Source organism: Stigmatopora argus, chromosome 11 (genome assembly GCF_051989625.1).
Source record: "Stigmatopora argus isolate UIUO_Sarg chromosome 11, RoL_Sarg_1.0, whole genome shotgun sequence".
NCBI lineage: Eukaryota > Metazoa > Chordata > Actinopteri > Syngnathiformes > Syngnathidae > Stigmatopora > Stigmatopora argus.
The window spans coordinates 3,762,191-3,789,087 of record NC_135397.1 but is presented as its reverse complement, the minus strand read 5'-3'; the positions used below and the strand labels follow the sequence as shown (position 1 = coordinate 3,789,087).

The 26,897-nt window shown below is 42.1% G+C and overlaps 1 long non-coding RNA gene across 1 annotated transcript in view; it reads right to left on the bottom strand.

The window, feature by feature from the left end:
* Positions 1 to 218: 218 nt before the first annotated feature.
* Positions 219 to 26,897, bottom strand: part of LOC144084619 (uncharacterized) — a 58,713-nt gene continuing 32,034 nt past the window's right edge. Inside the window, exons 5-8 of the long non-coding RNA XR_013303859.1 lie at positions 22,219 to 22,351; positions 13,052 to 13,189; positions 2,656 to 2,770; positions 219 to 360 (exon numbers count right to left, since the gene is read on the bottom strand). This is a non-coding gene — a long non-coding RNA (uncharacterized LOC144084619). The remainder of the gene's footprint in view (positions 361 to 2,655; positions 2,771 to 13,051; positions 13,190 to 22,218; positions 22,352 to 26,897) is intronic.

Sequence of the window (26,897 nt, the reverse complement as noted above, 5' to 3'; positions counted from 1 at the left end):
GCGTCGGACCGCGTGCTGGAGATTACACAAAGACTGCTGATGGTTAATCATAATGGCTTAGGGCGAGCACTTTATTCGGGCGTGCTAACCCCCAATGGCGCTCGGTCAGCCGGGTCAATGTGACACGGGCATGATGAAAGGCACAAGGGCGTAGTTTCACTTGTATGACAAGGTTTGTCCGATTATCCCCAACATGGAAGAAAAACGTTGAAGCTTACCTGTAAGTAGGTTGGTGTAGATGACAACTTGTGGTTGAATACGTGCTCATTTTTTGGGGATACTCTTGAATTTTGGTGGAGTCAAACTGGTAGATGTCATGACATTATATTGTAAAGATGACCATTTTTGGTGAAGTATTTTCTGCAGAAAATAAAAGTTTTTTTTAGACAGGTGTTGTGCTCAATAGATGCTATAGGTATAAGTCTTTTATTTTTTTAAATTTTAAATTTGCTCAGATGACTTGGTGAAAGGCCGATATGATTAATTTGACTATATTTGGACAGTCAAGTTTTCTACCCAAAACTGATGGCATTTTAATTCAACAAATGCATGCATCCTACCTTGCCTTTCCCATTAATGTCATTCCAAAACCAATTTTCTAAGTCCATTTACTTGTATTTGAAATCAACTTATTCCCTATAATGATTTTAAATGGCATTCATCTTTTCCAGCCCCCACATTTTTTGCACAGGGTGTACTCTATAAGAAAAAAAAATGAAATAGTGCATTTAATGCTTTAACCATTAAAGTGTGACATCATCCGCCATAGTCGGGGTTAGACGGTTTATCTGCGTTTGAGTGTCTGAACTAGCAGAAAAGGAAAAATGCATACATACTAAAATAAAAAAATAATAAAAAAGAACTGACGCATTAACTAAAAAAAAAAGGCAGAAAAGCCAAGATGTACAAAGCCAGACTGTATAGTTCCAAAGTGGACTGAAAGAAGTTGTGCATTTGCAGCTTTGAAAAGAATAATCATTCAAAAGAGGCGGCGGGCGGGCGCATGGGGTCTGCAAAGCACCTCTTTAACAGGCAAGTCAAAGTGATAGCCTGGTCTTTTGCTAAAAATGATCATTTTGCAGTGCGCGAACAAAGCCGCCAGCTATCCGGGGTGTTAATTAAATCTACAAGCCTTTATTTAATACATTTAAACACCCACTTGATGTATTCGGCGTTTTAGCACATATATTCCTCCATTCCCTTGTGATGCCTTTGAAAGACGAAAAAACACGGGCCAAATGAGTGTTTGTTAAAAAGAACGGGAGCGTTGACTCTTAATGGGCAACCTCGCTAATGGACGACGCTAATTAGCCAAAGGCTCGCTAGGCGGTACAAAAGGAGCCGATCAATACGCCACGCAAGTGTGTCGCCGTTCGTGCAAAAGACGTTTTTGCTCGGAACGCGCCGCCGTGGCACGGCATTGCGGGAGTGGGAAAAGAAGGGATAGCGGTTATGGGGGGACCGGGACTGTTTTAAAGTGTAATGTATAGACTTTACCCTTATAAAAATTCAGAAAGGGCCTTTGAAAATACTGTAAAGCAATTTTCATGATTTATTTCTAAATACATCAAAAATATTTGAAGATCCAAGTGCTTAAAACGTGAAAAATAATTTCATGCCTGACATTTCATCTTCTTACTACCGTGGTACTCGGATGATTCGCCTAAAGACGTTTCGCCGACGGACGTTTGACAGACGGACAGGTCGCCGAATGGACGTTCCACCGAACGGTCATTCGGCCGAACCTCCGTTCGGCCGAATGACCGTTCGGTGGAACGTCCATTCGGCGACCTGTCCGTCTGTCAAACGTCCGTCGGCGAAACGTCTTTAGGCGAATCATCCGGCCACGTACTACCGTAGCTTTGCATGTCTTTTATAAAAAAGTTATGTTTTACACATTAATTGATAGAACAGTGTCAAAAACTATGCAAAAACAAATGACCAAGACTCACACAAATCCATAACTTTTCAAATTGTGCAATAAAAACAATTTTTCTGATGGTTCCCCTCTGCATAGTTGAAACCAATGTCATGTTTGGCAGAGGCCATGCCTAGAAACTTGCGGGAAAACTCACATATCCGCCTGTGAGTTATGGAAAACTATAGTTTTAAACTGTGATAAATGGGATTATTGCTGTACTTGTCCTAGAACTAGCTGAAGAAGCTATTGCATACTTTAGCGCCAGTGGCCGCCAACAGTGTACTTTCTATTGTTGCCAAGCTAACTGATAAGGACAGAGACACTTGTTGTACGAGTTGATTTGATTGCAATCTGAGTTGGGAAAGTGGAATCCTTGTAAGGTGTGGTAAGATAACTCCCGCTCAAATAGACAAGTGGACATTGAAGCTCAAACATTTGAACAGGTAACAAGACCCCCTGTGACATTTTTGGTGTGTGTATGTGTGTATGGGGGGTAATTTGGAAATAGTGTGGCACACTTTTTTTGGCCAATATCCTGCTTCTCCTCCTCCTTCCTTCCTTCCTTCTCCCCAGAGAGAGCCATTGATCTGCCGTCTACTAAACACTGTCTCCAGTGTCAGGATAATTCCTCCCGGGATTGGTTTTCCCTCGTTACCTTGTATTTGGGGAGCTCTGTTCCTGCCCCCTTGCCTAATTCTCCCTCCCTTGACTTCCCAGTGGCATTGGGCACCAACCTGCTGACAAGGCATCCATTGTCTTCCCAGTGGGAGGCCGGAAGTATGAGCGAGGATGCTGGAGATGAAGCTGCAAGTCACTTGTCCACCTCTCCATCGTTTTTTTTTTTTGCACCTGCAGAGATTAACGCAAAATTGAACCTGTTAAGTCTTATCGGATCATCAAGCATGCCATTGGGTTGTTTTATAAACGATTGCAATGAGAACTTCAACTTAAAAGCTATTTTCCATCATGAGAGAGTGATAAATATATCTCAAAAGAATTTGGAGTATTTGGAGCACAAGTTGTATATTATGAATTCCTTGAAAGATTAGCTCACATAAACCCTCTCTACACTAAATATGAGTGATTGGATGACTCAAAATCATTTTATGTCCCACCCTTTATTTCTTCTTGAGTTATCTTGGAAACAAAAACATGAGTCTTAATACAGAACCTTGTCTTCCTAGTTTTCGCCTTTAATTGGTGGCTCTTATAAGTTTGGGACAAATTGCTTAAAAACATATGCATTTTGAAATATTGATTATTATTCATGGACAAACTACAACATATTTATGATTCACTGGACATAACATCATCACTTTTCCAAAATAATGGCCGAAGCAAATGTATTACCTCTGTTCTATTTTTAATATATATGTATTAAAATTTGAATATATTCTTTAAAGTTGTTAGCCCTGATTGAATGTGTCTTATGCAACCCCGTTATGCATATGATCAGAATAGGACAAATTTTCCCATTTGCTGATTTACATAATTGAGACTTCTTGCTTTGCTGCAATGACCAGATGAACATCTAGCTACAAAAAAGATTACATTAGTAAATATTTGCAACACTATTGCTGTTATTAAACCAAGTATTAGAAAAACAAAACAAAATCATGCTATATTCGTCAAAGTTTTAATAGTTTACTAGCTAATATTAATAAATATGTCCCAGAAAATCACAAAAGTTAAGAATTTCAAGAATTTGGGAGGCCAAATTTTGGCCTAGAAACTGGTTTGCAAATGAGGCCTGAAAGCAGAGATGTCAAAGATGCGGCCCGTGGGCAAGAAGTGGTCCGCTAGGGGGTCCGACCCATCCCACGGGGCTGTTCTAGTTAACATTAGATCTATTGTGGCCCACGAACCAAACTGAGTTTGACATTCCTGCATTAAAGTCATCTATCAGCATAAAAAGTAAAGTATGAAACACATCCAGGGAAGAGTTAATTTCTTTTCCATCTCAGCATAATTTGGTTGCGCACCTCCAAATTCCGTTTTGTATGCAACGTACACAAGCACAAATGTAGTAGGCCTCCTCTGAAAAAAGTCCATCAAATAGGAATTGTGGCTATCAATGACACGCTACATCTCGTTCCTGTCTTCCCAGGCCTAGCATGGCGTCAAAAGAGCCGCCCGCCTCGACAAAAGTTGCCTTCCTGCGAGCGCCCAGGCGATTCTTATTTCCCTCCATTGTCCTTGCCGGACAACACAAACAAGCGAAAAAGCCCACGGAGCGCATCATTTCATTTCCATATAGATGAAAAGTGTGAGATGACATAAACAAGTGTCCATTTGTACACAAGACACAATGCTTTTCATGCGGACGCGCGGCCATTGTTAGGTGTGCTCCTGCGAATTACCCGAACAAAACCTTAGATAGGATGATTGTGTTTCTAAAAGCCCACTAATATATTTTGCCCAGTTCGCGGCACTTGAGACATAAAAGGGGTTAAAGCAAGGGGCGAGCACGGATGATAGCGGCCCTCTTCAGTCTTATTCACCCCTGATGTCCTTTATCTTCACACGCATGGGTTTTCTTGAGTCTCAGACTGGAAGTCCACCTAAAGCCTTCTGTGGAAATAGCCAGATGCTGTGGAAGGTATTTTTGACTTCTTGGAACATGTGATAGAACCTCCATGCTTTGTTGAACTTCTCAAGTTGAGCACAAAGTCACCAAAGTTGGACATCTGAACCAGCTGCTAGATGTCCAATCAGTTGGGATAGATTATTATGATTATTCAATGCTAGAACATTCAGTGACCGGATGTTTCGTCGAAATACGTTTGGTCCTCGGACGTTTGGTCCCTGGACGTTTGGTCGACCGGACGTTTGGTAGAACGGACGTTTGGTAGAACGGACGTTTGGTAGAACGGACGTTTGGTAGAACGGACGTTTGGTAGAACGGACGTTTGGTCGCCGGGTTCGCTTGCTGTCAAATTATGACAGAGAGTTTACTGTAGATATTTTGATATTAGATATTTAGATATTAAACTCACTCTCTCTCATGATTATAATTTTGAGAGCTGGTTTCAACAGTAACAACCCGGCGACCAAACGTCCGGTCGACCAAACGTCCTGGGACCAAACGTCTTTCGACGAAACGTCCGAGTACCAGACCATTCAGCCCAAAAGGATTGGCTGTTTCTTTTCTAACAGTAGGCAAATGCTCACTTCCTTGATGCCTTTCTTTGTCCTTACTAAAAAAACAAACAAAAAAAAGCCGTCTTTTCCCGCTTGACAACCCTTCAAAATGATGACGTATTCAAAGGCCGCGTGCTGTGCGTCATCTGGAAACGTGGTAAATGCAGACCGGTAATGAATCCAAGAACCCGCTTGCAATTTCGAAAAGGAGCCCCGCGCTGAAAAGCCTCTTGAATGTGAACGGAGGAGACTCATCCCGAGTTCTTACAGAAGTGATGATCAAGGTTTGTATTCTTTTGATGTTTCTCGAGACCAGTTTTTGGGTTTCCCTACACTTACACAAGCTTCTCTCATCCTGTGATGAAAAAGCATGTGTGCTGTATACACACTGCTAAGCAATATTCCACTCCCTGGTTCCAGGTCCCATTTGAAGAGATCGCATCAGAACATGAAAGCATTCTTTTTTTTTTCTCTTCTTTCCTCTTCCTCGTGTGTTCGACCCACTCGTGTGTGTGTGTGTTTATATTTGTGTGTGTTTGTGTGCCTCAAGCATTGATCCTGTGATGGTGGTAAATGAATTAGAGACAATCCAAGGCTTGGCCAAATGGAATAGTGAGCTGTTAATGCTGCTCGAGTGCTGGTAACAAAGCACTGAAGAGGCATCAAATGCTGATTTTTTTTTTTTTTTACTACACCGTGTCTTAGACATGTTTGGAGATAAGCACAACACATTAGGAAGATGTTAACAAGAAACCAAAAGCAATGTCCATTACGCTTGAGAGCAAAATGTGCTTGTTGCATTGACCTATTGACACGACGATGTCTAATTAAAGTGTTGTTAATGGAGCCGCCCAGCAACTTTTCTCCTCGCCAGTGAGGATGGTTATGACGTTAATGTTGGTCGATTAGCACGGACGGTAGAAGCGCCGCGGCATTCGCGGGTTCCGCCGTTAATGAACCCGCCGCTCTAATTGGGAATTAAGCAATGCTTTAAAAGGCGGCTCCAAAACAAGAGACAATTAATCAGCATCAATTTTGGTGGAGAAAGTTAGAATGAACATAATTCCTACTCCACGGTGAAGGAGATTGTTGATTTGGACAATTAATTACCCACGCGACACTTAAATGCTTGGTGGAAAGTTAGTGGGAGAAGAGTAAATGAAATAATTACAATTAGATCCAAGCAGGGCGAAAGTGGAAAAAAGCGTGTGATTCACAGTGCTGAGATTCCATGTTGGAATCTCAATTTGAGCCTTACGGCACTGAACGCCATAAGTGGAGAACAGTGAAACCTAATTGTAGCCATGGCTGAGGTCTGAACTGTTCTTCTCATGGTTCTCAAAGTTCTGCTGTGCCTATTTGGAATACGAATACATTGATCACATCTGCGAGGCGTGTTAGGAATACCCACAAGTCCTCCATCCCCACGTCCCCCAAAGAACTGAACGAAGGGCAGCTACATACTTTTGGGTCATCTGTGCTCCTGACCCTGACTGAGACCTTGTGACCTGGGTCTGGGCCTCTACGCAAACTTGTGGCCTTCACCTTTAGCCCTGGACAAGCTGTTGGGTCCAAAGACATCTATTCAGAAGGGCTACTCGTTTTCTAGACGAATCAATACCAAGAAGTGACCTTTTGCCATGCGAAAAATAAGGTCAGCTGCAAACACAGGTAGGATGTCACATTGGGCTTTACTACCTTTCTTAGTACTACAGGATACGGGAGCATATAGCTCCACAACCCCCCCCAAAAAAAATTCAGTTTACAAAATTTGATCATGTTACAACTCAACTATCAACTGATGGTGAAAATGATAACATTAAAACTTCAAAACTATCACGTCAGGACCTAAAAACGATCATGTCAAAATGTGACCATTGCAATGTAAAAACATGAGGTATTGGACTTTACGCAATACGATTCCATTACAGGGACAGTAGAAAAATATTGAATATTATATTGTGCCACCATATCCTAAAAAAAGCCGTTTTAATTTTATTTTTCCAATGCAGAGGGTCAGAAGCACTGCAGAGTGGGAATTTGAGCCACTACCCTCTGAACCACTAATTAAAACAGACAACTACCACATAACTGCATTAAAAAAGCCATTTAACATGACATATTCCCCGAGCACCTCGCGGCCAACGTAATTGAGCGAGCGTGTTAATGTTTGCCGCTAACGTGAATGCCGCCTGTTTTTTTGTTTTAACAGTTTGGGCCATTTTGTTACAATTCTTTTCTACATATCTTTGCTGTAGCTTCCCAAAAATCTTTTTTTTTCTTTTCTTTGTTGAATGACTTCACCTGCCTTCCTCCTAGCGCCATGTTTGTCCGCGTTGACAAAAGCTTCATTAGAGCGTCCCCGCCATCACTGTAATTGGGCTCCATTTATTTCAAAGCTACATTTAATGGTCATTTCTTTGTCGGCGGCGTGTGGCGGGCCCAAGTAGATCACAATGCCTCTTTTCTTTGCACCTCTATTTTCCTCCTTTTTCCCCTGAGGCGCTCAATTATTAAATTATATTTCTTTCATCCGCTGTGTTTAATAAATTGCACGGAGCTCTTTAGTTAATGGCGGCGGTGGGTGTCCTTGCCGGACGAGATCCTGTGTACAAATGGTGGACGGTACAGCTCGGTGTAAAAGTTTTGTTGCTTTAAATACCTTTTTCACAGCAGAATTTGACATGTTAGGGGGTTCATTTTGTGGAATTTTACAAAAAATACGGGAGTTACGTTTAAGACACGCTCATTTGACAAGACTAAATAGATTTTTTTTGTATTAAACTTGAGTAGCGAGTGATGTTGAATCAATAAGATGGTTTCTTTAACCATTCAGAATCAGTTTTTGGGCCAAAATAATGTCAGCAGTTTCACTCAGATTATTTAGTTAGAATAAAAGCATTCAAAAATTAGATTATGCAATTAGATTTGCACTAGTAAATTCAACTATTGCCTTTTTTTAAGCAATAGTAGGCAATTTGTAGTTTTTTTGGGGGGGTTGGCAGAAATCTTACGACCCTTTATTATGAAATATCTTTAGCCAATCAGCACTATTCTTGAAGTGAGTCTAGTTAATTGACCTCATATGCAAATATTTGCATCTCAAGTGTGTGCTTGCAAGTGAAAGCCTAAAAACGAAAGTACCGTTTTCATCTAAAAAAAAGTGTAATTGAAATTCTATCTCAAGACAGTTGTCTTCTCACACTTTTTTTTTGGGTGGTCAGGTTATAGATCAAACCATAAAACTTAACTGCAACAGATAATGTAGAGGAAACCGTTACCTTTGTGAGTCCATCATAAATTTTGTTAGAAAAAGAGGAATCGTGGCATTGTGCGCTCACTTGGCGAAGAGACTTTAGCTTTGTGTTGGGTTTACTGTTGAAATTGAGTGTGTGTTTGCAGGGAGAGGGTGACGGGGGTCAGACTATCCAGCCCTGAATCCTTTTATTTCACACCCTGAAACATCAGAAGCCAACAAGGTGGAGAGAAATGAATGCGTGTGATTTGGCTGCTTCAGACGACGCCGACTCTCCTCTCTTTTATGTGCGTAATTGACGGTGATTATTTCAACTGGGAAAGGGGGAGCCAGTAATAGAGGCTGATTAAATCCCACGGACAGCGGCCGCAGACGGGCCCTCAAGACACAGCGGCGTAATAACAACCCCCGGAAAAAAACAACAACAACAACAACAAACGAGCGTCACCCTCAGCGAGGCTCGGCCACTCAACTTATTTTGCCTGACACGAGGCCAGATGCAATTTAATGCATTTATTGTGGTGTTGGTCCTTTTATTGACAGCTGTAAACATTTGTGATTAAATTGAAGCCGCGGTGCTCGCTCTTGAAGCTTGTGTTACAAAAAGACGCAACGGGGGGATGTTATTCTATCATTTCAAGTCCACAGTAGGGATTAGTCTCTGTGCGGGAAAATATATTCATAATACTAGGAAAAAAAAGTCGGAAAATGACTGCCACTCGCTTATTTTTGACAGCTTAAACTTGTGTTACAGAGTAAAAAAGGCTCGTGGGAAAGAGTCACATGTTCTCAACATGACGATGTTTGCGTATCAAGCGCTTGTTTGGCGTTTCCGAAGGTAAATTTTCAGTTACGCGTCTAAGCAAATGTAGCGGCATTCCTCAACAGGTTTTTAGTACGCTTATCTTTAATAAAAGGGATGTTTGATAAAGAGATTCATTTCAAGTATAAAGAAGGAATATGGCAAGACTTTACAAAAAAAGCAAAGCTTTTCTGTTCTTAGTTGTGAGAAGGTTTTAACTGATTTGTGAGTGTGTCATCCAATCCTGTCAAACAGAATATTAGGAGTATAAAGTCCGACTTTTCAACTCTTAGTAATTATGTTGAATAAATCTTACAGTCACTTCTGTTTCTTTCATAAAAAAATGCATGTCATTCTTTAAAAAAAAAAAAAAAAAAGCAAGTCTCGGATAAGAAACTTTAACTTTTCTGACTGGAATTTTACTAACACTATTGTAAGTGTTGTTGTAAATGTTAAACACATATCAATCTAACTTCATGATTTTAAATTCTTCAAACATTATTCTAACAAACATTATTTTTTCTCCCCAAGTATTCCGACTGTATTCACAAACTGTATTTAAAAATATTTTGACGCCCTTATTCCATTTAAGAATGGATTAAACAACTTTAAATTTTTTCAATACTGCCATTAAACAAAAAAATCCTTAACAATTCAATAGAAACCACCAAACGGAAGTCCATTATCATTCCGAAAATATCCATACAAAACACCACACAAGTTTGACTGTTAAAACTTGGATTCCAATTTTCAACCGGCCATTTCTTTTGCTCTTGCTTTCCGGATCAATACAAACTTCAGCGCAATTACCACAACTACATTTTCACTCAGTAAAAAAACTGTAGGAGAGTTATTCCATGCCATTTATTTAGGGGGCCCAATGAGCATCTGGCGAATTTGGAGTGAATTCTAAATGCGATCTGTATTGATGAGCGGCCCGGCTCCAACAGGCCACGAACGCCAAGAGCGCCAATAGTCGCGGCCGTCAGCACTCTGCCGTATAGCTCATATCCATCACTCGATTAATACACCACACCTATATGGAACTTTGAAGGGAGGCTGCAACAGGAACATCCCCTACAGGGAAGCAGTGGTGCCGAGTGGGAAGTAAACAAGTCAAGCCCCCCCCCCCCCCCCTCCAATACTACCCAGAGGGCAGCACCTACAATAGCCCATCCATTACAAAGAAAAGAGGGTGGGAAAGGAGAAGGAGGGGGGACGAAAAAGAAACAACAAACATTTATTTACTGCCGCCGTTGTCACTTTTTTTTGCCCGGCTATTTTTTTCATGATTTACGGTTGGCTTGGAGAAGCTTGAATTGAATTGATTGGCTTCTTGGCTGAATTTAAGAGAGCGCCATCGGTCCTCAGACAAACCTGGATTACTTTTTCACCCAGCTGGGGGAATTTAACCGAGGGAAACTTTGAATCATTCTTTCAGTGAACTTGCCACGGCAATATTTAGAGATTTTGAGACTTGTATAGATATTTTTTTTACTGCCGTTGACTGCGATAGACGCCCAATCCATTCCATTCCGCCCAGTCAAAATGGAAGCAAATGAATTAGAAATTAATACATTGTAATTTAGCAACTGGTATGATTGTTGGTCAACAAAAATGGAATTTACTTAAACTCTTGTTTATGTTTTTGCTTTGATTAGAGAGGGAACATTTTAGAATCAATATTTCATCACGTTGCATTCACAGAATTTCCGTTTTGGGGGGGAAAGGACCCTTTATCGGAATGCTCAAAGTAAACAGAGCGGTGGACGGCGGGGGAGGAGAAATTGAAAGAAGAGGTACGCTTCGTTATTATTGGGAAGACAAAGACCTCACTGTCTGCGCGCTGACAGTTGCCTCTACATCAGGTGGCCCCCTTCCCTGCCTCCATCCATCCCCATAGGTCGCCATCCAATTCCAGCCAGACGAGGGAATTTTCTCCTAACGCCACTCACCAATCACCCATTTATCTTGCTATTCACCCTCCCTCAAAAAATGGCAATGATAACACGCAACAACACAGCAAACTGTTTTTTTGCCCCCCAAATTCCCAGAATGTCACAATACTTTGAGGTAAACCGTCCAATTCTGGTAAAGCCGAGCCATCCGGTCTGAGTGATCTACGAAAAGACGGTTTCCAATGACTTCAGTTTATTCGGCTAACGGTCACTCGTCTACTCGCAGTAGTGTTTTGCTAGGATATCGTATCTTAATATTGTGTATTAAGCAATTGTGCAGTTACGTGAAGTTGTAAGTTAAATGAAACATTTCCGCAAATGGGAATGTTGAGGTTCGAGTCCCTTTAAGGCAACGCCTGCCAACGCATTTTGCTGCATACAGTTTCAAGGCAGAAGGACAAGAGTGCTTTCATTTGAAAAAAAATATCATGTGATGTGTCAAGTACAATGTACACTCTAAAAATTGATATTGCGCATTAGTTAATTTAACTTTTTTTTCACACTCAGAGATATTTAGTTAATTTTAATGCCCTGAAATTGCTTAAAAGACAGCATGAAAAATGAAAAAGTCCAAGTAACATTTTTGAGTACTTTTGAGTTCCGAGTTTAAGAATGCAGTGACTTACTTAAATAAAATAAATGTAACTAAATATACTATCTGAACCATACACAGGAGTAGAAACTCAACAAATGCATCTATGCATTTTACAGAACTTTGCCAGCCCTCCCAGTCAAAATGGATTGAACACCTCTCGCCATTACATTTCAAAAACCTATCCTTTTTTTAACCCAATACGATCCTCTGAAAATGACATCATTGCGTCTGATTTCCAATTACGTGACGTCCTTTTGGGCCAATTTTGAATTGGGTTTCAGTCCTGGCAATAGGTTTAAAGTCTTAAACAGACCCCTTTAGCATTAAATCCTGGCCAAAGTCCACGCACAGGTAAAAAGAAGTGTTAAGCCCCCTCTCACCGAAAAAAAAAAAACGGCCATGGATAGGTTTTCCTGCCAAAAAGATGAATACCCCAGGGGCGCAGACACCGAACAAAAGAGCTTGAGCTCACACTTGCGACCCAGCGAGCTATTCGCCCTTCAGCGAGCGAACACAAAGGGAACAGCATAGGTGACTCTACGCATGCTTCGCGGTTTGCTTTTTCAACACTTGTATTCTCTGTTTCTGCCGCCCTTTCGCTGCGCCGTGACATCAACCTTTGGCCCGCTGACAACCGAGGAGCGGTTTCAATTTACGCAGCGGCTCAAAAGGCTTTTGCCTTCACTTTGAAAAGACACTTTCATAATCACTGTCTCCGCTCAAATAAAGAGCTTGCAATTAATGAGGACGCTTTTATATTTCAGGGGGTTTTAGACAGGCGGTGTCACTTTCTCCTCTCAATGTAGTCTGAGAAAATAGCGCCGTCCCAGAAGACTTGCCCATAAGTTCGACACCTGAAACGGAATCCTCAATGGTGTACAAAGCAAGGTCCACACAGAACCTAAACCGAGCTGGTTTTTAGCTTAACACACCCTTTTCTGATCAGTTGACTAAATTCTGATGAACATTTTTGGGGATTTGTGCACCTAACTCATTCTTAAGGACGGAGTTATTTGAACGCCCCCAAGACAATAATGACGGAACCACTTACGCACGAGGGTAAAAGACAGCGCCTGTGAGTAATGACGTTCACTTTGTGTACCGTGTCATCGCCTCGCACGTTTGCTTGCCCCTTTTCCTTGTTAATTTACACAATGGCCGAACATGAGCGTGTGGGGGTCTACGGTTTTACCTGAAGCCACCAAGTGCAGAGTTACAAGGGTGACCAAGTGTAGCAGCAATTCATGACAACATACAACTTTCCCAAATAAAAGACCTTCACTTACCTGTTTTTTGACATTTTGTCCTTTGTTTGCACTTTGTTATTGTTCTGATTTAGCAGTTTTTGCCAGAAAAAAAATATTTCTGAGTTTCGCACCTTCATTCCTGCATTGCCTCTTCGTTATTCTGCACTTGGATCCGCTGTGCCTCACTCCTCCGAATGGTGATATGTTTTTCCAGAAAACACCTTGAATTGGGCCTCTTCCATCATTCCCAGAAGGAACAGTGGACATTTCTGTGACAAAAGGACACAATCATACAATAAATTTCATAAATCTACAGCCAACGAAGGATATTTTACCAGAAACTTGCACATCTTTGGTAAGTGACTGGGTTTTATAGACATAATTGCAAATGGACTTGTTCCTTTGTTGAACCCAAAAACCTCAAACACCTGCTCTAGCCCCAACTCAATTTGGCTACGTTCGGCAAAAGCCCTCCGCCAGCATCTGTTAGCGGCTCCGGCCCCATTAGACGTGTCACATGCTGTTTGCCGACATGCGGCCTTTCTATTGAATCACCACATTTGCAAAGTTCTGACCTCCGTGGCCGCATCCAACTTTAAAATAGCTCCGCCTTTGGCTGGACTTGGACTAACAGGAAACCATTAAAGCAGCGGCAATTACCATTATTCCCATCCAGCCGTGCCGTGCTCCTATTTTATTGTAATCTGTTTAAGTGCATTTTTTACGCAAGGTTAAAATATGAATCCCTGGAAGCCCCGCCACTCCAGCCCAAGGATGGCTTCTGTGGCTTAGTTGAGGGCGCAATTTACAGCTGATTTAATTTAGCCTTCGCAAACATTTGTAATGACATTAGGCCCAGTGCATATACTGACTGCCTCTCTCTCTTATTCCATTAGCTCCTAAATCAGGTTTAAAGAGCGTACTGATGCTGGATGCTATTATGGGTGATTATCAAAACAACAGACAATGGGGCAAAGTGTTTACTAACTGGTTTAGCCGTAATTCCGCGTAACCAGAACAGATGGGAACACCACCAATTACAAATCAATCTTTTTCAATGATGAAGGACCTCACAGAGAGACCGGTCACGTCTCCGTATTATCGCAGGAAGCAAACGCTGTCGTCTATTTTTAACCGTAGATGCACGCACGACAATATATTTTGGTCAGATTTCATGCAGACTATGGCAAAATGACCATTTCCACATGCCCACGATCGGGGCAAATTGGCGCAATTTTCTTGCATTACACTCAAATCCAGCAAAGCCCTGACATTTGGACGCCTCTGAAATATTTCTCTGCGAGTTCTGTTTTTTTTTTTGTTAGCTTTTTCAGTTCAGTTTGTTTGGTTCTTGAACACCTCAACATGGTTTGCATACGTGGTTGTCAAGAAAAGCGAACAGTTCCCGCTTGATTAGCGAGATGACGACAAGGGCTGAAGTGCTCTCACGCCTATTTAGGCGCCGTGACAAGGACTAACGACGGCCGTCCATCTGCATGCGTGCTTACAGCTGTCTCGCGTCCTCATCCAGGTAATGATTGTGTTATCAACCCTCAACCCCTTTTTCAAATTGTTATTAACTGCACCGGGAGAGGCTGCCTCCGCTCACCTGTCAGTGACACAGCGCCGAGGAGAGATTTGACCCGGTGGGCTATCAGTCATTGTCAAAGGCAAGGTAGTGCCATTTTCAGAATAAGGAGGGGGCAGGTGGGGGGGCACTGATGTGTAAAGACAAAAGCCTGATGAATTGTTATTATTCTACTATTCTGAATCAGGAAGGCAACAAGAGTGAAAATAATATTTATTCGATCTTTACACTTTCAAAATAAAGTTTGGTAGCATTTGGCAATTCAAATTTCTTAATCTTATCTTTTTGTTTTTGAAATTAAACAAATCGAGGAGCCTAAGTTGGAGAAACGGCGCAATAAAACTTGGCTGCTGTCATTAGTCAAGTTCACAAATTGATTAAAACTGTCATCTATGGAAGAGTTTTTATCACAGGAGCCCTTTGGGAAAACATTTTACTCCCTATTTTTGCACCAAAAATCAAACACACCACATTTAATAAGGCACCGTGGCAGCAAATTCACAAATGCAGTCACTAAACATAACACAAAGTTTCATTTTTTAACATTTTCTTAACATTTTCTTACTCATCCAAAAACTTGATTTACTGTGAATAAAAACGGTGTTTTTGTGTCTGTTCCCAGAGGCAAATCTTGTTTTGACATGAGCACAAAGTAAATAAGCCATTCATTTAGTTACAATAACACGTGGGCTTGGTTGGGTAGGGAGGGGGGAATCAATGCTCGCGTCTACGGGGTTAGATAAAGGTGAGATGAACCACTGCAGGTTGGACAGCGGGACCCCGAGGCCTCTTTGCGTGCCCTGATAGATATGCTAATACTATCCTATTCACTCCACTTTACTCCCTTTATTTCCCCCAATTAAAGCAAACGCCAGTGAAACTGTAATTAAGCCGTGTCCAGGCGAAAGACTGCCTGCTGTTTTTAATGAAGCGCCATCGATTCTCCCTTTATTTGCCATCGCTCTCTCTACAACATCCACTGGCCTGAAATGAAAGCAAGTTAAGAGCGCGAGACCCCGTTCGGGTTGCTCGTTGTATTGGACCGTTTCATTAAAACGCATTGTTTTTGGTGTTTTTCAACAAGAGTTCATTAGGGTTGGTGTTTTGTTTGCATCTATTTATAAACAGGCGCTCCCGCATGAATTTATTCGTACACGTGTGGCCGTATAGGGCAGCTGGTGTGAAGCCAAATGAGTCCAACTCTCTCGCTCTCTCTACAAGGACTAATAAGAGCTCTACAAGTTTCCAAACAAAAGCCAAAATGCACTCAGGCCTATTTGTGAGACAGGGATGACCTCGCCCGATCAATACCGCGCAATTAAATAAATGCCGAAAGCAATTAGCCAAATTGAACGGCTGCCAAAGGCCAAATTGGCCTGATAGGGAAGTTCAATGTGAGCGCAATTAAAGATAAAAGGTTCAGCCAGGCAGAAGGCCACAGTCAAACTGTGACTGCTGGGCTTAATCGGAGCAGGGGATCATCACTGGTGCAAACCCTTGTCTTCTTTAATGGCCTTCATTTAGCTTCATTGCAACGTGTGCAATTGCCGACTTACAACAGATGATTCTGGTAAAACACGTATAAAGCAGTGAGATTCTCAAATAGTGGACACAAGTGCGATACTGGAAACCACATGTCCCTTCTAAACTATGTACAAGGTGTATGCAGTATATTAGTATATCAGTTCTTGGAACATAAACCACATCTTCAATACCCAGATCCTGATAAAGTATTTCTTCCCATGAAGCCTTTAAAAGCTTTCTCAAACCTTGTTTCTTTTTTCTTTTTTTGCCTCCTTTCAGCGTATCCTATAATGGATCTTCCGATAAATTAACTGCTTTTTAGTTTGCAGCTGCCCCCCATTAATCCATATGGGAAAAAGTGCGGTCAAGTTACACTGGAGAGGAGCGAAGCGGCCACGTTTTAGCGACGCAATTAGGGCCCATTAGCCTCGGCTTTAATTAGAAGGACGCGGCGTTGATATTTCAAGTGCTTGCTTTGCGCCGGTGTTGTGTTTCTCAGCAGCCACGCTCGTCTCCGTCCTGGAGATGTCCGTTTGGTTTACAGAGCTGGGAGATCTGTTTGTCCGATTCGTGCTTAAAATGCCGCGAGTATTCTGGAAAAGTGGACATATTTGACGGATAGGGTTGAATGCTTGAAATAGAGTGGACGGCGTTGAAGGAAGCGAGAGGCTGCCATTCAAATTGATCTGCTTGAGGTGCCATCTTTAATTGTTAGCCAACAGATAGACATGACATCTTAGCTCCTCCGGTCCATCCCTTGGCCGCATTAGCTGACCGCACTGCTTCATGTTCACCCGCTGGAGGCAGACAGTCTGGAAGGGCTTGTGGTGTGTGTATACGTGTGTATACGTTTGTGTGTGTGTGTGTGTGTGTGTTGGGGGCATTGGGGCAACACCATCGTCATCCCTCCCTCCATCCAGCCAACCCTCCTCCTTCCTGACTCATCAGTGCGGCCTCACACTAACTGACCACAGGAGGGGCAACGTGGAAGGTCACAGCTGTCTGCCCTCTTCTGGACACATTCAGTCAGAATAGGTGCGAATTAAACTATTAAAATTGAAGAAAAAAAACGAAAAAAGCGTGCATTCTGTCTCCAGTGTAGCCGCTATATCACCGCTCTCCTCAATGTAATTTCATATGAGCTTTAAGCCTGCGCCTTTAGCTATTAAATATAATTTGGAACACATTTTGAATAATCGGTTGGGAAATGATTTTGCATTCAGAAGCGATACAACGGCACGTAATGAAATAATAAAAATTGTCTGAGGTCAAGGTGTTTTAAGTATTCGCTTTGCATGCCACCTCGGTTTTGACGTCAACAATCGCACTTTATCTTGGGTTTTCAAGTTGACTGTATTGCTAGTGATGGATGAATAAAACTTGTGTGGTTGCATCTTCCACTTTTCTATCAAGATTACTATGTTGGGTCACTGGTAGCAAAGCTGAGAGCAGAGCCCCCTTCATGTCGCTGTCTGTTTACAGGGCAAGCAAATCAAAGATGCATCTCATTTCAGAGGCTGTAAAAGTGCGCCTGGGGAAGGATCGGGTGTCTCTGATGCACCCAATCCTCCCCGAGCAGCCTCTACTTACAATCCATGTATGCTCCTGAGCAACACTTCAAACATGTCTCAAAGCGACTGTTTGTCTATTATTTCTATGTTCTATGGCATTAAATCAGATATACAGTATATCTGAACGACATTTTTCCAATCATAGCATGTTTAACGTGGATGGTGGTCATCGTATTTTTGTGTGAATCTTGCTAGATTTCTGCCTTTACCAACTGTGACATCTTAAACTTTCCCCTGAAACAAACAAGGCATATCTGTATATCATATGAAGCAGTATTAATGCATGTCTTGCATCCATAAGGAGGAGGGTGATGGTGGAAGAAATCAATGTAGCTTTTCACTTGTAATATTTTGTTTCTTGTGGTGTATTTGTTTCCTGAGCGGTCAGGAATAAAGCCTGTCTAATCGAAACATCAATTTGTTATCTGAAAGTGCTTGTGCTGGAAAATAAAGAGGACATTTTTTTACTGGAAATTTCACAGCCTTACATCCGCTGTAGCATTGCGCCAATCCGCAAAAATCTCAATAGATATTTTAGCTTATTAACTTTGACATCCTGACGTCCTCGGGAAGTGGGACGAGCAGCTGTCAATCACCAATGGGGATGAAGGTACATTGGCGGTAGCTCCGTCCACTCTTGCTCGTTTTGTGTTTTTTTGCTGTTTTTCTGTCTTAATGATTTGATTTGGTGATTCTCAATGATCCCATTTACTTTGATTTGCTTTGTACTTTGTGCTTTTGCTTTGTTGTTCTGTCAAATCACCCTCTTGCTACTGCCACAATGAAATTTCCCAAATACGGGATGAATAAAGTTATCCAATCCAATCGGATCGTAATTTTGACGGTCTCTGCTTGCATCGACACATTTGCTACTGAATGGACGGGTAAATGGGAGTCACTGTTTATTTTTGGAGAAACACGTGTAGGTGAAGCATGCTACTAACGTCTGCACTCTCAGGGGCAAATTAAAAATCGGGGAGACGCACAAGTCACTCTAGAAGTTACATTATTAGTATATATTAATCACCTGAAAGGCCAGATTGGCAGTCGGTTATTATGTCACACTACGCAAAGAACTGTGCAGCTTAGATGATAACAGCCATACGCCTCTCGACATTTAACCCTCCGTGGTCCCATATCCATTCCTGAAAATGACATTTTAGGCTCGTAGGGTATAGAGCCGACATGAAGCGCCTCATGTCGTTGCCCTTTAACGAACAGCCTGTCGGCTTCCATTTACAAATCTTTTTTTTGGTAAATACAATATCATCTTCTTAACACAGCAGGTCCCCTGGGCCATGCAAAGAGCCCAGTGAGAGTATGGCCGCATGTCACTCACGCCGGGCCGCTATCGAACCGTCGGCATCTGGAGGTGGGGACCGAGAGGGTATGTGGACGCCGCCCTGAGGGATCCCACCTTCTGCTGCTCCCACAAAATAAAGACACGCACAAAGTATCTAGCACGTACTGGATGGAGTCTTCCTCCGTCCCGTTGGTCACGGTGGTCTGGCGCACTCTCTTCCCCAGCCCCCTCCAGTCATCCTGATTAGCTCATAATGGACGACTGATGTCCCCAAGACTCCCGGGACCTCCCTAGGGAGCCTTCAACTCTGACCCCTATCTCCACCCTGCCCCGCACCTTGCTGAAACCACACTAAATAATCTTTCAGTTGACAGCAGCTTGAATTAAATTCAGTTTAGAGCCGCATCATTCGCCACGGACAATAAATATTGATAAATGGGATCATTGTCTGGCTTGATACTTTTCTTTATCACACTTTGTATCTGAATATTACGTCCAACATCACACTACTTTGGTAAAAAAAGCCTGACAAACGTGTCCAATTGGAAGCCATTTCTGGCAAACTCATCTGAGCCAATGAATCACCTTCTAGTTAAAACAAACAAAACAATGTCAGCCAAGCACAGACCTTTTAAATGACCAGAATGTCTGCATTAAAACAGAACATTTACATGTAATTATCAACTTACATAGTTAAGTGTATTCAGTTAACAATTGCTAACGAGCCACAATGGCGGCCAACCAGCGAGCGAGTGGCAGGCACCTCAGAAAAAGCGGAATGAGTGAATAATTAGAGCTCAGCATGGCTGTGTTAATGGAAGTGATGTTAAAAAAATCCCCAAAGAGGGAAGAAAGAGAGAGAGAAGGAGCAGCTAAATAAAAAAAGAGGCACAAAAGGGGGTGTTGATGTCATATGGTATAAATGGAAGTTACGGGTGGATAAAGGCGAGGGTCCTTGAGTGAGGTGTGGGTTTAATGACTACAAATTTAAACAGGAGACAATTTAAGATCACTCGAAGAAACAGTTTGATAAATCCTAACTTGTAACGTGTGCTATCGACCACTCCAGACTGCAAAAACACACTGAACCCTAAAATAGCTAATTCACAAATCTCGTTGCTTGATAGACTGACTCAATAGACCGCCTGCAAAAATTAGATCGAAGATGTTCAGATTTTTTTTTCTAGATGTACACTTTTAGGCTCAAATGGTTCAAGCTTTTTTTTCATGTCAGTAGAAAGTCACGACTGTGTAATTCCAGAGTTCTATTTGTTCAGGGAGTCCTCGATGAACGATCAGCGGATAAAATGCGTCACACTTACGCCACTAAACACTCGGATGAAGGCGGAATACGCAACAGGTAAGAAAAAAAATGACCTAGAAAAAATAATTGTCAGTGAAAAATGAACAAAAACAGTCCAAGAACGACTACATAATGTTCCTTCAGCTTCTGTAAGAGTCTAACAGATAGACAAAATCCAAATCTCATTCTGACTGAAGAAGGTTGATCAGACATTGGAGAAAATTCCATTTTTACATTCCATTTAAAAAAAGAAAAGTGCATCCATGTTTGACTTGTATTACTGACACGGCCAACACTTCTCTTTGATTCGGCACCCCATGAGCTCATCCAGCCCCAGGCCACGGGGAGGCAACTTTGTCACACTCAACTTGCACTATCGCTTACTGAGCCGTCAGGGAGACTAATGTGCACATTTCTTCAATTGTATTCATTATCGTGACAGAAGATGTCACATTTGGGGATGATTTCTACAACAATGAGCACATTGTCCAGCCCATCCCCCTCCCCAAAAAGAAAAAAGGAGTCGCCAAAACGGCCTCTGACCTAAAGCGCAAATCTGTCGAGTCTGCCACAACTACACCGCAATACCTGACTCCAAAATCATCAGGTCAAATCACGTTTTGCTAGCCTAGAATCAGTAGACAGAACAGCCAGTGCCGGAACAAACGCGAACAGGGCCTGGGTGCAATGCGTGTTGACGGGCCCCCTGAATTATCACGAGCAGGCCCCTTTATTTTACAGACAACGGGCTAAGTAGAGAAGGGGGGGATCGTGAGATATTTCAACACTAAAACCCTCTCTGCACATCATCTTATGTTTGTTTTACATTCTCCGCTCATCCAACCACGCCCATTTTACTTCCTCAAACTAGGCCCCACCCCCAACACCCTCAATTATCCGCCCCTGCCTACAGCGCACGTGGTCCAATGAGGCACCCCTGGAGAATAGTGATCCAAATTATCAATATGTACTAACTGCCTTCATTATTTGGTTCTGCTGTTTTGGTTAGAAATGGAAATTCATGCAATGTTGATGTCCACAGCATATGTTAATAATGGTAAAAGTGTTTATCTGTTTCGTGCAGATGACACACCCTGCAACTAATCGGGGTGTGGCATCTACTTGAAGGAACTGCGGTAAGCTCTAAACTATGCTGCAAAGTGAGTAACCAATATCGGGTCCCTTTGTCCCGGACGCTTTCTGTGAAGTTCAATAAACACTTACCCCATCCAAAGCTCACGTGGGAACAATGGCTGCCTTCAGAACATGACACCAACCCTTTAACAATACAAATATTCCCTCTCTACCAACGACTAATTGATGTCATTTGCCTGTTAGTACGTCAGAGTTAGGCAGATGGAATGGTAAAGCATATACACGCAGCTTTCCATGGTAACATGAGCAACCGTGGCACAAAGAAAGCGAATCAAAAGAACAACAACAACAAAAAGATCTGTTTTTTAGAGAGGGCCATCCACAAAGATGATCATTTGTGCATTCTGGCAAACCAGAATGAGGACGCGGAGTTTGGTAAAAAAGGAATGGCCGAGGATTGAGACGTGTTGCCCGCTGGCTTGTGAACATATTGGTTATTGATATTCTCTCATACTGCATCTAAGAAAAAAAAAAGCCCTGGAGAGCCACACTAAAACAAATATGTTTGCTCTTTGGCAGAAGGTAAAATTGATGGCTGGCCTGTGACAACTTGGGTGCAGTGCCATCTACTGGCTACTGAATTCTGCAGTCTAACATGTCACCCACAGTCCTGAAAAACCTGAGAAACCTTTACACCCAATGGACTTTCCATCAGGTATGTTGACTTTGCTTCAAGATCTAATTATAGGATTTGTAAGGCAATTTTAATCCACAACTACTAATCATTTTTCTTTTAAAAATGGGTATATTACTTTAACGGCATTGTTCACGTTCCCTTTCTTTTTGTGAATTCCACCAGTTTTTGAAAGCGATATCAGGAACAACAAAACTTTGGGGAGACAGAAGGAGCTTGCCTGTGGGATGGGGGCGTTCTCCGATGTATTCCCGGGTATCTAGCCACGTTCTGCTCATGATCTCTGGGATGGCACTCCTTGTATCTTCTGGTGTGGAAGCCTGTCTTTCCTCAGCTGAGCAGCTCTTACAATTCTGTGTAAGGAAACGAGCAGTGATTTTTATTATTAGTTTATTGTATGTGCAGCACTTTGTGTTGCATTTATGGGTATGAATGTTGCTATATATAAATGAAGGTTCATTGGATTTAATCATGGAGAAACATAAAGTCTCGGCATATCATTTGCTTTCCCAGAGCTGGCCCCCGAGCCTCGAGTTTGACACCTGTGCTCTAAAGGCACCTGAATTTTTGAGAGGTAGATTGCAACTGGAATGGTTACTTAATGTATGATATGCTAAGGTTCACCCCGCCACACATAGTTTGTATTTGCCAAGTCCTTTACAAAAGATTCACAGCCCACTGTGTTCATCTTGAGGCGCTTCATATGCCATTCATAATCATGTGACAAGCTGGAATCTAGGCGGAAGAGTTTCTTTGCACACAAAGACCTGCACTACATCACCGCGACGCACAATGAAATGGGACGTTAAGGCCGTCAAGTGACATCATGCAGTAAGCCCGGGGGACAAATATAGATCATGTTTATCCTTAACAGATGATTCATTTGTGACATGGTAAAGAGATCTCCGCTGACTGCCTTCCGTCCAGATCATCTCTGGTGGGTCTGTGTGTGTGTGTGTGTGTGTGTGTGTGTGCACGTGTGTGTATGTGTGTGGTGGAGGGTGTCTGATGAGTGCACCGTTTAACTGCGTTGTTTTTCCTAGTGAACTATCTCACAAAGACCTTCGCTGGTTGTCGTGCCCAAATAGAGCATTGATTAGCGATTAAACAAATGATCTGAGAGAAAGAGGTTATTCTTAAAGTAGAAAATATAGACAAGGGCCAAAAAACAAAAAAGGGTAAGGCAATCTTTATTTTTTGTGGCCACCCTCCCCCCTTTGGGGAGCCGGCACTCCAAGGTCTTTTCATTTGAGCACATTGCATTATGCCCCTGTATCTGTGCTCATTTTTCATCCACGTTGCATTAAGTATTGATATTGATTTCTTGTAAATGGCGGCAAAATGGATGGCTCACACTTTTTGGGTGTGTTATTGTTCTGAGGCACTTGTAGGTAATTTATTATAGGCCGAGGGTCCAGCAATGCCTGGTGTCTCTACCTCTGAAGCCACAACAACAATGTGTTACCTCTCAGAATGTAGTCAAAAAGTGTCTTAAAAGCACGCAATAATTTAAAATGGCATTTTTGGGTGCATTTTCACTGACAGAATCTGTAAAAAAAAATTCAGGACCATATTTCGGTCCGTAAATAGAGCATCTTCTAAAAAGCAACATAATACTAAGACAATGTTCTCATAAAAAAGGAGTTTTTTCATCTTATTGTTCTTAAACAATGACATCATTAAGCTAAGTGTGTCAATTTATTTGATTTGATCTTATCGATTTTTACTGTAAAAGTAACAGTCCTTGATTTGACCATATCGATAATGGGAAATATTGCATTACACCACCACATTTTCACAGCACAGCAAACCTGTTTTCCGTGGTTTCCCAAATTTTCTTTTCAAAAAGTAGCATTTATTTGAAAATGAATCTCAGAATTTACCACGTCTCAATCTTATTACTAGAGTTGAGCAGCAGCCAGGCATATTTTGGGGCAGAATATTATTCTGTTTAGCGGTGTAGCAGCACTTGTACTAAAATCCAATGGCAGTTTTGTGACAAAGCGCAGCCTTCTTGACAAACTGGAGTGGTTTACTTGCATTGTCATCCCGGCCAATTTCTTCTTCCCCGGCTGCCGCCGGCCCCGGCATCCCATTTGCATTTCAATGGCCTGCCGCTGTGCCTCTATATTGCCTGATATTATGTCCGCCTTGTATGAGTTGCATCTGCCGTTCCACTTCCAAAGAGGTGAAACATGAAATAAGGCTCGCCGGGCGGACGCCATTGATGGCATGCAATGATGTAAACTGACTCCAATGACATTACGTGAGCTCCTATATGGCCCTCGCTCCATAAAAAAAAAATTACAAGCACATTGGGCGTTTTCATAAATGCTGCACATAGAACAAGATGATTGTATGATTATTAGCCTTGAGCTAGCAAATTCCAATACTCATTGCCTGTCTAATTTATTTAAGTGTTGGTGAAAGTCCACCCCGGAAGACCCAAGCAGAGATACCACCCCGGTACTTCACCACAATTCCCATTTTTTCCGATGAGGCTATTTCCTACAAAGGAAATCTGCTTGACATTTTCAAACGATCTATGTACATCAACGAAGAAGAAGAAGAAAGGCCCCGAAGAGAAACTGATCCATCTGGTTTACTGTCTGTGTCACCGCAACACCCGTGCGGGACCGCAAGCGCTGCCTGGTGCCGTGCTGTCGGACGGCATGAGTCACATGACCCCACATCGGCATCCCACAGCGATCCCACTGGCGTCCCAGAATGCCCTACGCGAGAGCTCTCGCCCTTTTCTCACAGGAAGGGATATACGGCGGGTCACAGGGGGCCACGGGCAGTTACGACGAGGATTTACAGGAAGTTCTGAGTTTTAAAAGATATAAAGCAGGAAATGTCTGATTAATTTCTTTTCATAGGATACTAGAGGGAAGGCGGTAAAGCATGGCTGGGCGACCTTTTCTGCTTAAAGCGGATTCGATTTTTTTTAAAATGGACATAGCAGATTAAGAAAAAAAAAAACAAGTAACCACGATTACTTTTAATATTAAATTCATGTCATTTATATTGAAATGGATACTCAAATTGAATAACAAGATTTAGATTTTAAGTATGTATCAAACTGCATTGATAATTTGTCATAAATGAAAAGTTGCAACTCTGAGTACTGTTAAATAACTATTTAACTAGTTAACACATTCAAAGCGTTGTAATGGTTTCCCTTGTTTAACTGATTTTCCGCCACTGACGAACAATCCATTCGAATTAGAAGGTTTGGCAGAGATCAAGCTATAGTCACAATACAGCATTAAAATCCCAAACTTTAGCTATCAAGTGAGTCCTTGTTCAACATAAAAATGATACAAAATCACCAAAAGCTATGTCACATCCATCTAAAAGCATCTTAGCATTTACAAAGTGACTTTACTACCATTTCTAATATCCTAATCAAGACAAAAGTGAGATGAGTTGAAGGGACAAACAAAAAAAACCTAATTTATCAAGCCATATCCATCTAAAAATCACAGAAGTAATATTAGACATAGAAATCCTTAGCGAGCCCTGCTAAGAAACAGAGCAGATTGCGTATCTTGCCTTCTTTTTTTGCATGTTTAGAAAAAGAACAAGTGCAAATAGTAAATGGAAGAACCTTGTGCAGCCCTCATGCCAAAAATATCCCCTTCCAAACCTCCCTCCCTTCCCTCGTCCCTCCCCATTCATTTTAACCTCTGCCAAACGCAGCCTCTGTTGGAAAACAATTAATAGCGAGCCGTGTTGCAGCGCGCAGGCCGTCTAACAGCTGTGTTTGGGCCACTTGTTGTGCCTCCAGCACAGATAATTACGGCAATCCAAAAGCAGAGCAGTCACTCGGGGAGTTTAATAATGCACAAGTAGTCGCTATCTCTTTATAGATCACGTTACTCCAGCACTCACTGACGTGTAATTTAGATCAATCCAAAAATATGGCGGGGCTATGAAACGGCTGCCTTTGATAATAGTTGGCAGGTAGTCGTCACCCCCCGTTGTCCGAGCGCCGGATATAAAAGGCTCCATTCCGCCATCCGTCGAGGGGGCCCGCTGTGCTCGGATGCGTATCCCGGGCAACAGATCCATGAGGCATTATGGGACTTGATTTAATTTGTCTAAATGGGAGCTGGAGTATCTTGGTTCTCAGTTCGAATGTCCCTGTTAACCACCACTACAATGTAATGGGCCCCTCAACTTGGAGCCGCCGATTGTGCGCCCATGCCATTTTCCCACGTACGTATGCGCTCGCGTGTGCAAGCATGCCGCCAACGTGCGCGCGAGTGCACGGGTGCGCACGGCGTTGGGAAGGCGGAGCAGACGGAACGCCAGGTTGATGCTACTTGGGTCTGGCTGCTCCTTACAATTGTTTTAAAATATTTGAGCAATCTCTGAATTCATTTTAAATGGTACAGATGTGGGGAGAAAAAAATACAAACAGTGCACTATTCCAAATTGACAGTAAGGAAAATTCCCCAGCAAAGTAATACTATTTGAATGGTTTGGTCTTTCATCAAATGTTGATCAGTCTTTCTGGGAAGATAGTGGATTTTGCAAAAGTTTAACTGGACAAGAAGAAAATTTAAGAAAGATTATCAGTCTTCTTCTAGCGAGAGGCAGAGAAATTTGAAAATATTGTGTGAAATCAGCAGATTTCGACAATTTTCTTAGACAACATTGATTAAGGGACCGTTGACACCTAGTATAAATGAGCTAGATGTAAAAAGACAGTTTCTTAGTGTTTAATCAAGTATACAAATTGTGATTTTTCTTACTGGAGATAAAACTAAGCAATGGTTGGGCATCATCAATTAGTTATTAGGACAATCATGTGAGTAAAGAAATATATGGTTGAGGATTGAAAACATCAGCTAAAACAAGAGTCGCACCTCAAATGATCCCTTCACGTCCTTT